Source organism: Salvelinus namaycush, chromosome 18 (assembly GCF_016432855.1).
Source record: "Salvelinus namaycush isolate Seneca chromosome 18, SaNama_1.0, whole genome shotgun sequence".
NCBI classification, from domain to species: domain Eukaryota; kingdom Metazoa; phylum Chordata; class Actinopteri; order Salmoniformes; family Salmonidae; genus Salvelinus; species Salvelinus namaycush.
In genome coordinates this window covers 10,695,531-10,708,464 of record NC_052324.1, presented here as the reverse complement: position 1 = coordinate 10,708,464, position 12,934 = coordinate 10,695,531, and the positions used below count along the sequence as shown (strand labels likewise).

Here is a 12,934-nt window from a genome sequence, read left to right as displayed (position 1 = left end):
TGTGGAATGTGACTCCTTTTCATCTGATTCCAATTGATTTCATGTAACATTTAAAATAAAACGCTTTCCCTAAAGTCAATGAATGAAAGAGTCGAGGGCTTAGTGGCCAGATAGGATTTCATGTTCCCTGCCAGCTACAGAGCTCTAAAACCTAAATGAGGACCTCACCAAGTGTTGGGCTCTTGTTTAGCCTAAGTAGTATTGCTTTGAGCACGAGGTGCTATTCATAGTCTTGACACTTGAGACATTTTGGCAAATCAACTGATTTTCTCTAGATGAAAAAAAACTTGACTCATAAAGAGCCAATCTCAAAAACTCATATCAGTTACATCAACACATGGTTTCATTTGAAATAATTAGTTATACATGAGGCAGCAGTAGCCACTCAGAGTCCATTGAATCGGGCCACTCTGGACACCCTTGCGAGAGTTTCTGGCCTTTCCTCTTTATGTTTGTATCCCCATGCCCAACTTGCTCATGTTTCCTTCCAGTGCACACACTTAGTCCCCAGAATCACACTGGACATATCTGGTTTCATCTCAGAACAGTGCTCATTGTTCCCTACAACGATATTTATCAATACGACAAAACAGTATGTCTGTTGTATTGCCTCAGGACCTGGGATTATCTCCCTGTTATCAGGTGTATTTTATTAAGATGCTGGATGAGGCGGGCTGGCTGAGTCGGTCCAAGTGCTACCACAGGATAGGGGGACGGGCTTCCCAGTCGCTCACTAGCTTCTCTTTGGCCAATACAAAGAGAGGGACAGAGAGAGTGTGAGGAGTGTAAGCGACGACGGCTGACAGAAGATGGTGCTCCTGACCGCCAAAATCATGGAGAGAACTACGCTCTTTGTCACAGTCGGGGGTCTGGTCACTACCCTTGTAACCACCTTCATCCCCCTGTGGAAGACCTTGAACTCTGACCTGAACTAAGCGGAGAACTGGTACTCAGGCCTGTGGCACACCTGCATCTTCACAGAGGAGGTTGGGATATAGCCTTTGAAACCCTCATGGCCCTATCTGTGGACTTGCTGGCCTCCATGGTGCTCATGCTGGTGTCTGGGCACCAGGGCCCTGGCCATGGTGGTGGCCTTCCCAGGCCTGGAGGGAGTGGAGCTGGGCTCTGGGAGGCAGCAGGGTTTGAAGAGGGGCCTCCTCATTGTCAGTGGTGTGCTGTCCTGGGTGTCGGGGCTCACCACCCTGGTCCCTGTCTCCCTGGTGGCCTACGTGACTGTGGTCGAGTTCTGGGACGAGAACCTGCCCGACGTGGTTCCATGCTGGGAGTTTGGCGAGGCCATGTTCTCTGGCTGGTTTTCGGGCCTCTTCCTGGTCATTGGAGGCTCCCTCTTCTTTGTGGTTGTGTACATGGCGGACCACAACCGGCAGCAGCGAGTGGCCAGCCTCCCAAACACCCCCCAGGAGAAGCCAAGGGGGCAGTACTACTTAAAGACAGGTTTCATAGTCAAATTTTCAGTTGATCAAGTTATCTTTATTGTCCCAATTGGGAAATTTGTTGTGCAGTCGGGGTTCAGCAATTGAAAGAAAACATTTAAAACAGTGACAACCATACAATCGATATAAACACAACATGAAACAATGAGATGGATAAAAAGGAGTAATCATTGTGCAGAAGTGCAGCAATAGATGGACATTTCATGTGCAGATTCAGAAAGTTAATGGCCTGCGGGATAAAAGAGTTATTGTATATGTTGCTATTGAGTTTGGGAAGTCTTTGATGACCTGAGGGGAGAAGCGCAAAATGGTCAAGGAGGGGGTAACCAGGACAGTCTGATACCGTTAGTTCTCTTCACCACTTGCTTTCTGAACGTCACTGAGCTGTGCCTGTTGCATCCCGATGAAATTGCTGCCCACTTTAACCACCCTGTACAACCTATTTATGTTGCAAACATTAAGATTGCCAAACCAGGCCACCTTTGAGAACATCAATACGGATTCAATAAAACTCCTGTAAAACAGTGTCATCATTGTCTTGCTGACATTAAGAGTTCATCTTTCTCAGATGGTATGTGTTCTCCTCAAACGTCAACTTGTTGTCCAGCACTGTTCCCAGGTACTGACCAGCTCAATGTCATGTCCCGTGACCACAGTGGGTGTGGGGTTCAGTGACAGCCTTCTAAAGTCAATATCTTTAGTTTGGGAGACATTCAGTTGGAGGAAGCTGTTCTCACACCATGACACAAAGTCATCTACCACAGGCCCATGCTCAGACTCTCCATCCTGTAGTAGACCGACGATGACAGAGTCATCAGCAAACTTGATGATGTGCCTGTTTTCATATTTGCTACGACAGTCATTAGTGTAAAGTATGTACAGGAGAGGAGAGAAGACACAACCTTACCAACCGGTGGAGGAGCAGAACTGCTTTCAGGGAATACTCAAGCTGACGCAGTACATCCTTCTTGATTAATTTCTCAAAATGATTTCATCACCAAGGACGTCAGTGCCACTAAAGTCATTTAGCAACTTGTGGAATTTACTTTTTGCCACAGGAACAACAGTAACATGCTTCCAGAGTTTAGGCACCTTCTGCAGCTTGAGTACCTGTCCACCAATGTCTGGTCCTGGGCTCTTTTTAACTTTGGTCTGTCTGAATAGGCTCGTGACACTGGATGCTAAATTCCATTTTGGGAGTAGCAATTGTCCTCATACGCATTTCAGTAATTCCTCCACTAACGTTCTGATTGTCAGATCTGAGATAAAACCATTTAGCTCATCAGCCAGTCCTTTGCGTTTAAACTGTATCATCTTGTTTCCCTTGTCTTGTAGCCCAACCACAGTTCTCATTCCATTCCAAGCAGCTCTCAGATTGTTACAGTGATTTAAAATGTCCTAAAATAATATTGGGGGCATCAGGAGACACAGATTGCATTTTGTGTCACAGTATAAATAAGATTAGCAGCATTCTTCGCATTAGCCTTACGGTGAATGTAAACGACAATGATAAATATTTGGGGAAACTCTCTTGGGAGATAGAAAGGTGACAGTAGCTCAATATCAGGTAGACATAGTCTCTCAGGACAGTTACATTGTTGCACCATCAGTGATTTATGCACAAGCAGACTCTGCCCCCGTGATTTCCCAGTCGAACTGCTGTCCCGGTCCAGTCGGAACAGACACCCAAATCATTTTATCTCCAAAGACGAGTCAGTCTGCCAAGACTCATTAAAAGCCATAAAACAGACGCCTCTGCACTCTTGAAGATGATTGACCTTTGCCTGTAACTCGTCTGTTTTATTCCTCAAGGATTGCACATTCGCCAGGATAATATAAGCTAAGGGGATGCGGTTAGCCTGCTGCTGATGTTTAATCTGTAATCGAACGCCACCTCTCCTCCCCCGTTTGCGAACACGGCCATCCTTTCCACGGTTCAGAGCATTAATCTATTCATCGATTGCCAACACTTTCATGTGTTTCAGAAGAGAGTCCACAGACTTGTTAAGGGATTTATCCACCGAAGCCGGGCGATCCCGTTGCAGCAGGAACTCCAGTGAGTATTGTTTTGTTTGTTTGGGAGTGACAAAAGTTCATGAAGGCCAATGGAGAGATTCAGTAACGTTATAATCAACCAAACGAGTGAAAAAAGTATCTCCATTTTACGAATGATCTCAAACATTTAGAACATTTGCCACATCTAACTGGACAAAAACAGACTCACTTGGGACTTTACAAACAACATAGTAACAGAAAGTGTAACACAAACACCTGCTATCTGGAGCCGCAGCTTTGAATTACTAATTTGATTATTTGAATGAGAACGGTAAGAGAAGCTACAGTTAACTGTGTGAAGTTGACTTCAGACTGTGACTACCTGGGTCTATTTTGAGATATTAAAACTAGGGTTGCAAAGCTACTGGTAATTTACCAATGTTACCGGAATCTTCAGTACATTTGGTAATGAATAGAAAATATATGGCAATCTATCGTAACCTCTGTCATTTATACTTGAATAGTAAAGAAATAGAATCATTTATATCTGTGTCTATATTGTCCATTAGCTTCTAGTAGATAGACCATATGGTTCAAGAGAGAATAGCCTAATTAATGAAAAAAGCATCTAATCAACAATGGCATTATTTTCAATTAACTCTGCAACTCTTCCAACTAGTGACTTTTTTCACAACTGCCACCAGTTTGACTCCAGAACGAACATTGACAACAAATACATATAGACCATAGTTCATGATGAAACACAATGGTATTCACTAAGCTGAAGTTATTTCGGATAATGTTTACAGCATTGTCATTCTATTTTCATTTTATTCAATATATTTGACGTGATAAAGCCACATAGAGGGCCAGAGATTATTACAGACGCCTGTGATAATCTCAAGTACCCAAAAGGGCCACTAGATGTTTTGTGATAGATTACATCAAATACTTGGTAGTTTACTGGTACATTTTGAACGTTTTCAGGAATATACCCTCCCTTTGCAACCCTAATTAAAACACATTTTTGAAATGTTTGATAGCCACCATTTGTATATTTCGATATTGTTTGACGGATAAAGTCCTGTATTTCTAATGGAAAAGAGCAGTGAAAGCTTTTGTCGGTAACCCTAACCCATTTGCACTAATTTTATTTGTAGCATGAGCCTCTGGTCATGGTAATTCGTGTGCCTGCTTGGTTTCTGCATGTCTGGTCTCTTGATATGGACAATTCCACGGTAACGAGATTACGCTGAGACTCCTTTTAAAATGTATTCCAAACTAAAACCATTGATTTTGAAGTTGAACATACCATATAACTTAACAAGTAAAAAAATAAATAATCACATTTATTGTAAATGAAATACAGAAATGGCGCATTTATGTACTGTAAGTATTCAAACTCCTGAGTCAATACATGTTAATCACCTTTAGCAGCTATTACAGCTGTGAGTCTTTCTGGATAAGTCTCTAAGAGCTTTGCACACCTGGATTGTACAATATTTGCCGATTTCTATTATTTTCCAAATTCTTTAAGCTCTGTAAAATTTGTCATTGATAGACAACCATTTTCAAGTCTTGACATAGAATTTAAAGCAGGTTTATGTCAAAACTGTAACTCGGACACTCAGGAACATTCACTGTCTTCTTGGTAAGCAGCTCCAGTGTAGATTTGGCCTTGTGTTTTAGGTTATTGTCCTGCTGAAAGGTGAATTTATCTCCCAGTGTCTGGTGGAAAGCAGATTGAACCAGGTTTTCATCTAGGATTTTGCCTGTGCTTAGCTCAATTCTGTTTATTTTTTATCCTGGAAAAACTCCCCAGTCCTTAACAATTACAAGCATACCCATAACATGATGCAGACACCACTATACTTGAAAATATGAAGTGTGGTACTCAGTAATGACTGGAATTGCCCCAAACATAACACCTTTGTATTCAGGACAAAAAGTGAATTGCTTTGCCACATTTTTTGCAGTATTACTTTAGCGCCTTGTTGCAAACAGAATGCATGCTTTGGAATATTTGTTCTTCTGTACAGGCTTCCTTCTTTTCACTCTGTCAGTTAGGTTAATATTGTTGAGTAACTACAATGTTGTTGAACCATCCTCAGTTTTCTCCAATCACAGCCATCAAACTCTGTAACTGTTTTAAAGTCATCGTTGGTTACATGGTGGAATCCCTGAGCGATTTCCTTCCCCTCCGGCAACTGAGTTAGGAAGGACGGCTGTATATTTGCAGTGACTGGGTGTATTGATGCACCATCCAAAGTGTAATTAATAACTTCACCATACTCAAACTTATTTAAGCTTGACTCAAGACATTTCAACTTTTCATTTTTAATTAATTTGTAAACATTTCTAAAAACATAATTCCACTTTGACATTATGTGGTATTGTGTGTTGACCAGTGACAAAACAAATGTGGAAAAAGTCAAGGGGTGTGAATACATTTTCCAAAGGCACTATAACTGTTCCACCACTGGTCCGAGGTAGGCATTAGATTACGAGCGATTTTTCAAGTGCAACGTTAACAAAGACGGTTTTGGGAAATGGCTCAGAAATTTAAAGATGTTCTTACGAAGTTTCTAACGATGAACTTACCCTTAAGATGCTTTTGGGAAACCGGGCCCTGGTGAAGTTAATACAGTTCCTTTCAATTATGTATTGTATGTTAAAGGGATACTATGGGATTTTGACAATTAGGACCTTTGTCTATTTCCCCAGAGTCAGATAATCTCCTGGATACCATTTTTATGTATCTGTGTCCAGTATAAAGGAAGTTAGAGGTAGTTTCGTGAGCCAATGTTAACTAGCGTTAGTGCAATAACTAGAAGTCTATGAGTATCTGCTAGCATGCTAGTAGAAACTACCTCTAGGTTACTACCTCAAGAAACTACCTCTAGGTTATATATTGTATCGTCCCTTAAAGGGATACATTGGGATTTTAGCAATGAGGCCCTTTATCTACTTCCCCAGAGTCAAATTAACTCATGAATAGCCTTTTGATGTCTCTGTGTCTAGTATGAAAGAAGTAAAAAAAAAAATATATAAAAAAAAAATAGGAAAAGATAAGATGACTTTGAGAAGTGGTTTTCCTCAATTACCTCGACAAACCGGAGCCCCGCACATTGACTCTGTACCGGTACCCCCTGTATATAGCGTTGCTATTGTTATTTTACTGCTGCACTTTAATAAAAATAAAAAAAGTTTATTATCAATTTTTTTTTTTACTACTTGTTTTTTCTTAACTGCATTGTTGGTTAAGGGCTTGTTAGTAAGCATTTCACTGTAAGGTCTACTACACCTGTTGTATTCAGTGCATGTGACAAATACAATTTGATACAATTTGAAATGGTATCTTATTTTTTAGGGTCCCTGATCAATATTACATAACATAAGGGGGAGCTATTTATTTTCTAATGCAAACTCTGCAGTTATTTCCATAGTGTAATTTATTGACGGTCCCTCACGATCTCCAGATATAGTTTGACTGGATAGCCTAACTTTGCCACAACTAACGTCAGCTACCTTAGCCACAGCAAGATGACCGATCATCTCTCCCCAACGGCAGGAGGAGGGTCACAACATGCCATCACTGGTACATCACTCAGTTTAATTTAATTATGGTAGTACTCCTATCCGTGCACTTGCCCAGGGACAGCCAGCCATGCACTCCAAAAACCCAGATTAAAGTACTACAGGCTAGCAAATGGGTGACTCATTTACGAGCTACGATCTCCAAATGTTAATGTCAGCAGCTTTAAGTGTAGGCTTAACCCCTGCCCCTCTCTGGGCAATACTAGGCTGTGTAAATACAAAACATCTGATTTAACTTACTTTGACACAGAGTGACTCATTTTACTTTACTCTTATTGGGGATAAATGATTGTTTGAACTTTCTCCCTTTTACATTTACAGTAGACTACATAGTCTTTCCTCAAACAAACTTTTTTTTTTCTAGCTCCTCTCATACCTATAGGCCTACTGCATTGTTCCTGAGCCAAAATGTGCATTAAGAACTCAGGCTGCCTCATGTGGCCAAGTGCACTAAAAAAAACATTGGAAGTATCAGTTGAGGCTTACAATTAATTTATCTTCCCTGTTGCAATGAATCTCAGCAATTGCCATACTTAAAGGGGAAGTTCCGTATTTTACAACACGTATTGTTAGACGGTCCCTCACGCTGAAAGTAGTCTTTGGGCCCAGATTAACTGTAATCCATGGCTCGGTTTTCTTTAAACAGCCCGTAGAAACTTCAGCTAACTTTAGCCACCACTAGCTAAAAATCAATGGGAGTAGTAAAGGCATGCGGCATGGCCAAATCAACTCAATCATTTAGCTTGATGTTACTTAAAGGCAACAAAATAAATTGACAGCTACCACATGACCCTACCACCCCCATAGAGGTTTAGGTAGCAGTGGCTCTTACCTTATAGTAACAATAACACTTGACAGACACATGTGCACGCACACACACACACATTCACACACCCAGTGGTTCTGTTCTTTCTCTGTGTGACCAGCAGAGGGTATTTTTAGCAGAGCAGCAATACACAAGAGAGCCCAAGTGATGCTTGTTTGTAGTGGCTGAGCATTACAGCCAAATCGAAACATTTAATTTGCAACGTTATGGTTCAGGTGTTACTTCTGGGTCCAGGTATTTTAATAGTCTTTGTTTTTAATGACCTATATAATATTTCAAATACTTTTTGTATACTTTCTAGCATTCAAAATAATAGAAAGCTATCTTTAATTCCCCAAAACCTGTCAACTACAACTCGCCAATTTGCTTGCCCGTAGTACTTTAAAGATTTGCAGTATAAAGGTCTTGCATTATGTTTTATCATTAATAAACAGTTCCATATGAACAAAATCATGTATGATGTCTAACTATTTGTCAATTTAAGTGTTTTTTGTTGCAAAGCCAAGAGGCTCAAATGCCAACGCAATTCAAGAATAACCCAGCTGTGTGTTGTTGCAGTGTTTCCATATAATCAATCACTTTACATGAATTATGATATGAGGCCTTGCCATTGTCATAAATTACAGAGGGGATCTGACAATCCACCTGGATAATAATAAATCATTGTAAATGAACAATTCAATCAGAGAAACCAGCACAGCTATGCCCCCTCCCCCAAGAAAACTTGTCAAGGACTGCTTCAGTGTTCCCTTTTCCCACTCTATCCACCAAGCAGGGGAGAACTATACTTTTCTGGTTGCAAACTGGTTTTCTGTTGATAAAGACATAAGATTACAACCAAGCAAAGATGTCTTTTTCCCTAATGTCTTGGAAATATTTCATGTTTTGGTTATTAACTGGTCAAATTTACAACCAGTAAGAAATGTCTTCTGGTCGCCTCCTGAACTAAAATATAAATGCAACATGCAACAATTTCAAAGATTTTACTGAGTTACAGTTCATATAAGGAAATCATGCAATTGAAATAAATAAAATGGGGCCCTAATCTATGGCTTTAACATGACTGGGAATACAGATATGCATCTGTTGGTCACAGATACCTATAAAAAAAGTAGGGGTGTGACCACCATTTGCCTCATGCTGCGTGACACATCTCCTTCGCATAGAGTTGAGCAGGCTGTTGATTGTGTCCCACACCTCTTCAATGGCTGTGCGAAATTGCTGGATATTGGCAGGAACTGGAACATGCTATCGTACACATCGATCCAGAGCATCCCAAACATGCTCAATGGGTGACATGTCTGGTGAGTATGCAGGCCATGGAAGAAATGGTACATTTTCAGCTTGCAGGAATTGTGAACAGATCCTTGCAACATGAAGCTGTGCATAATCATGCTGAAACATGAGGTGATGGCGGCGGATGAATGGCACGACGATGGGGCTCAGGATCTCGTCACGGTATCTAATGTGCATTCAAATTTCCTTTGATAAAATGCAATTGGGTTCGTTGTCCGTAGCTTATCCCTGCCCATACATAACCCCACCGCCACCATGGGGCACTCTGTTCACAACGTTGACGTCAGTAAACCACTTGCTCATATTACGCCATACACGCTGCCTGCTATCTGCCCGGTACAGTTGAAACCGGGATTCATCCTTGAAGACCACACTTCTCCATGCCAGTGTTCAGTGGGCAAATGCTCACCTTCGATGAAGTCGGTTACGACGCCGAACTGCAGTCAGGTCAAGACCCTGGTGAGCTTGATGAGCATGCAGATGAGCTTCCCTTAGACCGTTTCTGACAATTTGTGCAGAACTTCTTTGGTTGTGTAAACCAACAATTTCATCAACTGTCCAGGTGGCTCGTCTGAGAACATCCCACAGGTTAAGAAGCCGGATGTGGAGGTCCTGGGCTGGTGTGGTTACACATAGTCTGCGGTTGTGAGGCCGGTTGGACATATTGCCAAATCATCTAAAATGACGTTGGAGGCGGCTTATGGTAGAGAAAGTAACATTTAAATTATCCGGCAACAGCTGTGGTGGACATTCCTGCAGTCAGCATGCAATTGCACTCTCCCTCAACTTGAGACATTAGTGGCATTGTGTTGTGTGAAAAACTACACGTTTTATAGTGGCCTTTTATTGTCCCCAACACAAGGTGCACTTGTATAATGATGATCATGCTGTTTAATCAGCTTCTTGATATGCAACACCTGTCAGGTGGATGGATTATCATGGCAAAGTAGAAATGCTCACTAACAGGGACGTAAGCTAATTAGATGACATTTTTGAGAAATAAGCTTCTTGTGCGTATGAAACATTTCTGGGAAATTTTATTTCAGCTCCTGAAACATGGGACCAACACGTTACATGTTGCAGTCAGATAGGTATTTACAGTAGGCAGAACATTTCCACACAGACGGGCATGTGAAGTGGCAAGAAAAAGTATGTGAACCCTTTGGAATTACCTGGATTTCTGCATAAATTGGTTTTCAAATTTGATCTGATCTTCATCTAAGTCACAACAATAGGCAAACATAGTGTGCTTCAACTAATAACACACAAATTATTGTATTTTTCTTGTCTATATTGAATACATAATTTAAACATTCACAGTGTAGGTTGGAAAAAGTACAGTTGAAATCGGAAGTTTACATACACCTTAGCCAAATACATTTAAACTCACTTTTTCACAATTCCTGACATTTAATCCAAGTTAACATTCCCTGTCTTAGGTCAATTAGGATCACCACTTTATTTTAAGAATGTAAAATATCCAAATAATAGTAGAGTGATTTATTTCAGCTTTTGTTTCATCACATTCCCAGTGGGTCAAACGTTTCGGGTAGCTTTCCACAAGCTTCCCACAATAAGTTGGGTGAATTTTGGCCCATTCCTCCTGACAGAGCTGGTGTCACTGAGTCAGGTTTGTAGGCCTCCTTGCTCTCACACGCTTTTTCAGTTCTAGGATTGAGGTCAGGGCTTTGTGATGGCCACTCCAATACCTTGACTTTGTTGTCCTTAAGCCAGTTTGCCACAACTTTGGAAGTATGCTTGGGGTCATTGTCCATTTGGAAGACCCATTTGTGAACAAGCTTTAGCTTCCTGACTGATGTCTTGAGATGTTGCTTCAATATATCCACATAATTGTCCTGCCTCATGATGCCATCTATTTTGTGAAGTGCGCCAGCCTCTCCTGCAGCAAAGCACCCCCACAACATGATGCTACCACCCCCATACTTCGCGGTTGGGATGGTGTTCTTCGGCTTGCAAGCATCCCCCTTTTTTCCTCCAAACATAACAATGGTCATTATGGCCAAACAGTTCTATTTTTGTTTCATCAGACCAGAGGACATTTCTCCAAAAAGTATGATCTTTGTCCCCATGTGCAGTTGCAAACCATAGTTTGGCTTTTTTATGGCGGTTTTGGAGCAGTGGCTTCTTCCTTGCTGAGCGGCCTTTCAGGTAAATGTCGATTATAGGACTCGTTTTACTGTGGATATAGATACTTTTGTACCTGTTTCCTCCAGCATCTTCACAAGGTCCTTTGCTTTTGTTCTGGGATTGATTTGCAGTTTTCGCACCAAAGTACGTTCATCTCTAGGAGACAGAACGCGTCTCCTTCCTGAGCGGTATGACGGCTGCGTGGTCCCATGGTGTTTATACTTGTGTACTATTGTTTGTACAGATGAACGTGGTACCTTCAGGCGTTTGGAAATTGCTCCCAAGGATGAACCAGGCTTGTGGCGGTCCACATTTTTTTTCTGAGGTCTTGGCTGATTTCTTTTGATTTCCCCTTGATGTCAAGCAAAGAAGCACTGAGTTTGAAGGTAGGCCTTAATACATCCACAGGTACACCTCCAATTGACTCAAATGATGTCAATTAGCTTATCAGAAGCTTCTAAAGCTATGACATAATTTTCTGGAATTTTCTAAGCTGTTTAAAGGCACAGTCAACTTAGTGTATGTAAACTTCTGACCCACTGGAATTGTGATACAGTGAAATAATCTGTCTGTAATCAATTGTGGTAAAAATTACTTGTGTCATGCACAAAGTATATGTCCTAACCGACTTGCCAACCGACTTGCCAAAACTATAGTTTGTTAACTTCTCTAGGATAGGGGGCAGCATTTTCACTTTGGATGAATAGCGTGTCCAGAGTGAACTGCCTCCTACTCTGTCCCAGATGCTAATATATGCATATTATTGGATATATATGGATATAAAACACTCTGAAGTTTCTAAAACGGTTTGAATGATGTCTGTGAGTATAACAGAACTCATATGGCAGGCAAAAACCTGAGAAAAAATCCAAACAGGAAGTGAGAATTCTGAGGCTGGTCGATTTTCAACTCATCGCATATTGAAATCCCAGTGGGTTATGGATCTGTTTGCACTTCATACGCCTTCCACTTGATGTCAACAGTCTGTAGAACGTTGAATGAAGCTTCTACTGTGATGTGGGGCCGGATGGGAGCTCTTTGAATCAGTGGTCTGGCAGAGAGCCAGTTCCTGGTCATGCGCATTCCACATGATATCGACTTGCGTTCCATTACTTCTATAGACACAAAGGAATTCTCCGGTTGGAACGTTATTGAATATTTATGATAACAACATCCTAAAGATTGATTCTCTACTTAGTTTGACACGTTTATTCGATCTGTAATATAACTTTTTTAAGTTTTCGTCCGACGTTCGCCTGGATCTGCGCGAGCGTTTGGATATGTGTACTATACGCGCTACTTGGACATAAATAATGGACATTATCGAACAAAACAACAATTTATTGTGGAACTAGGATTCCTGGGAGTGCATTCTGATGAAGATCATCAAAGGTAACGGAATATTTATGATGTAATTTCGTATTTCTGTTGACTCCAACATGGCGGAGAAATGTTGTTTCTATCTGAGCGCCGTCTCAGATTATTGCATGGTTTGCTTTTTCCGTAAAGTTTAAAAAAAATCTGACACAGCGGTTGCATTAAGAACAAGTGTATCTTTAATTCTATGTAAAACATGTATCTTTCATCAAAGTTTATGATGAGTATTTCTGTTATTTGA

At 41.0% G+C, this 12,934-nt stretch overlaps 1 pseudogene; it reads left to right on the top strand.

Annotated features, from left to right (window-relative positions):
* The first annotated feature begins 809 nt into the window (after positions 1 to 809).
* The window catches only part of LOC120063532, a 32,697-nt pseudogene continuing 20,572 nt past the window's right edge, over positions 810 to 12,934 (top strand).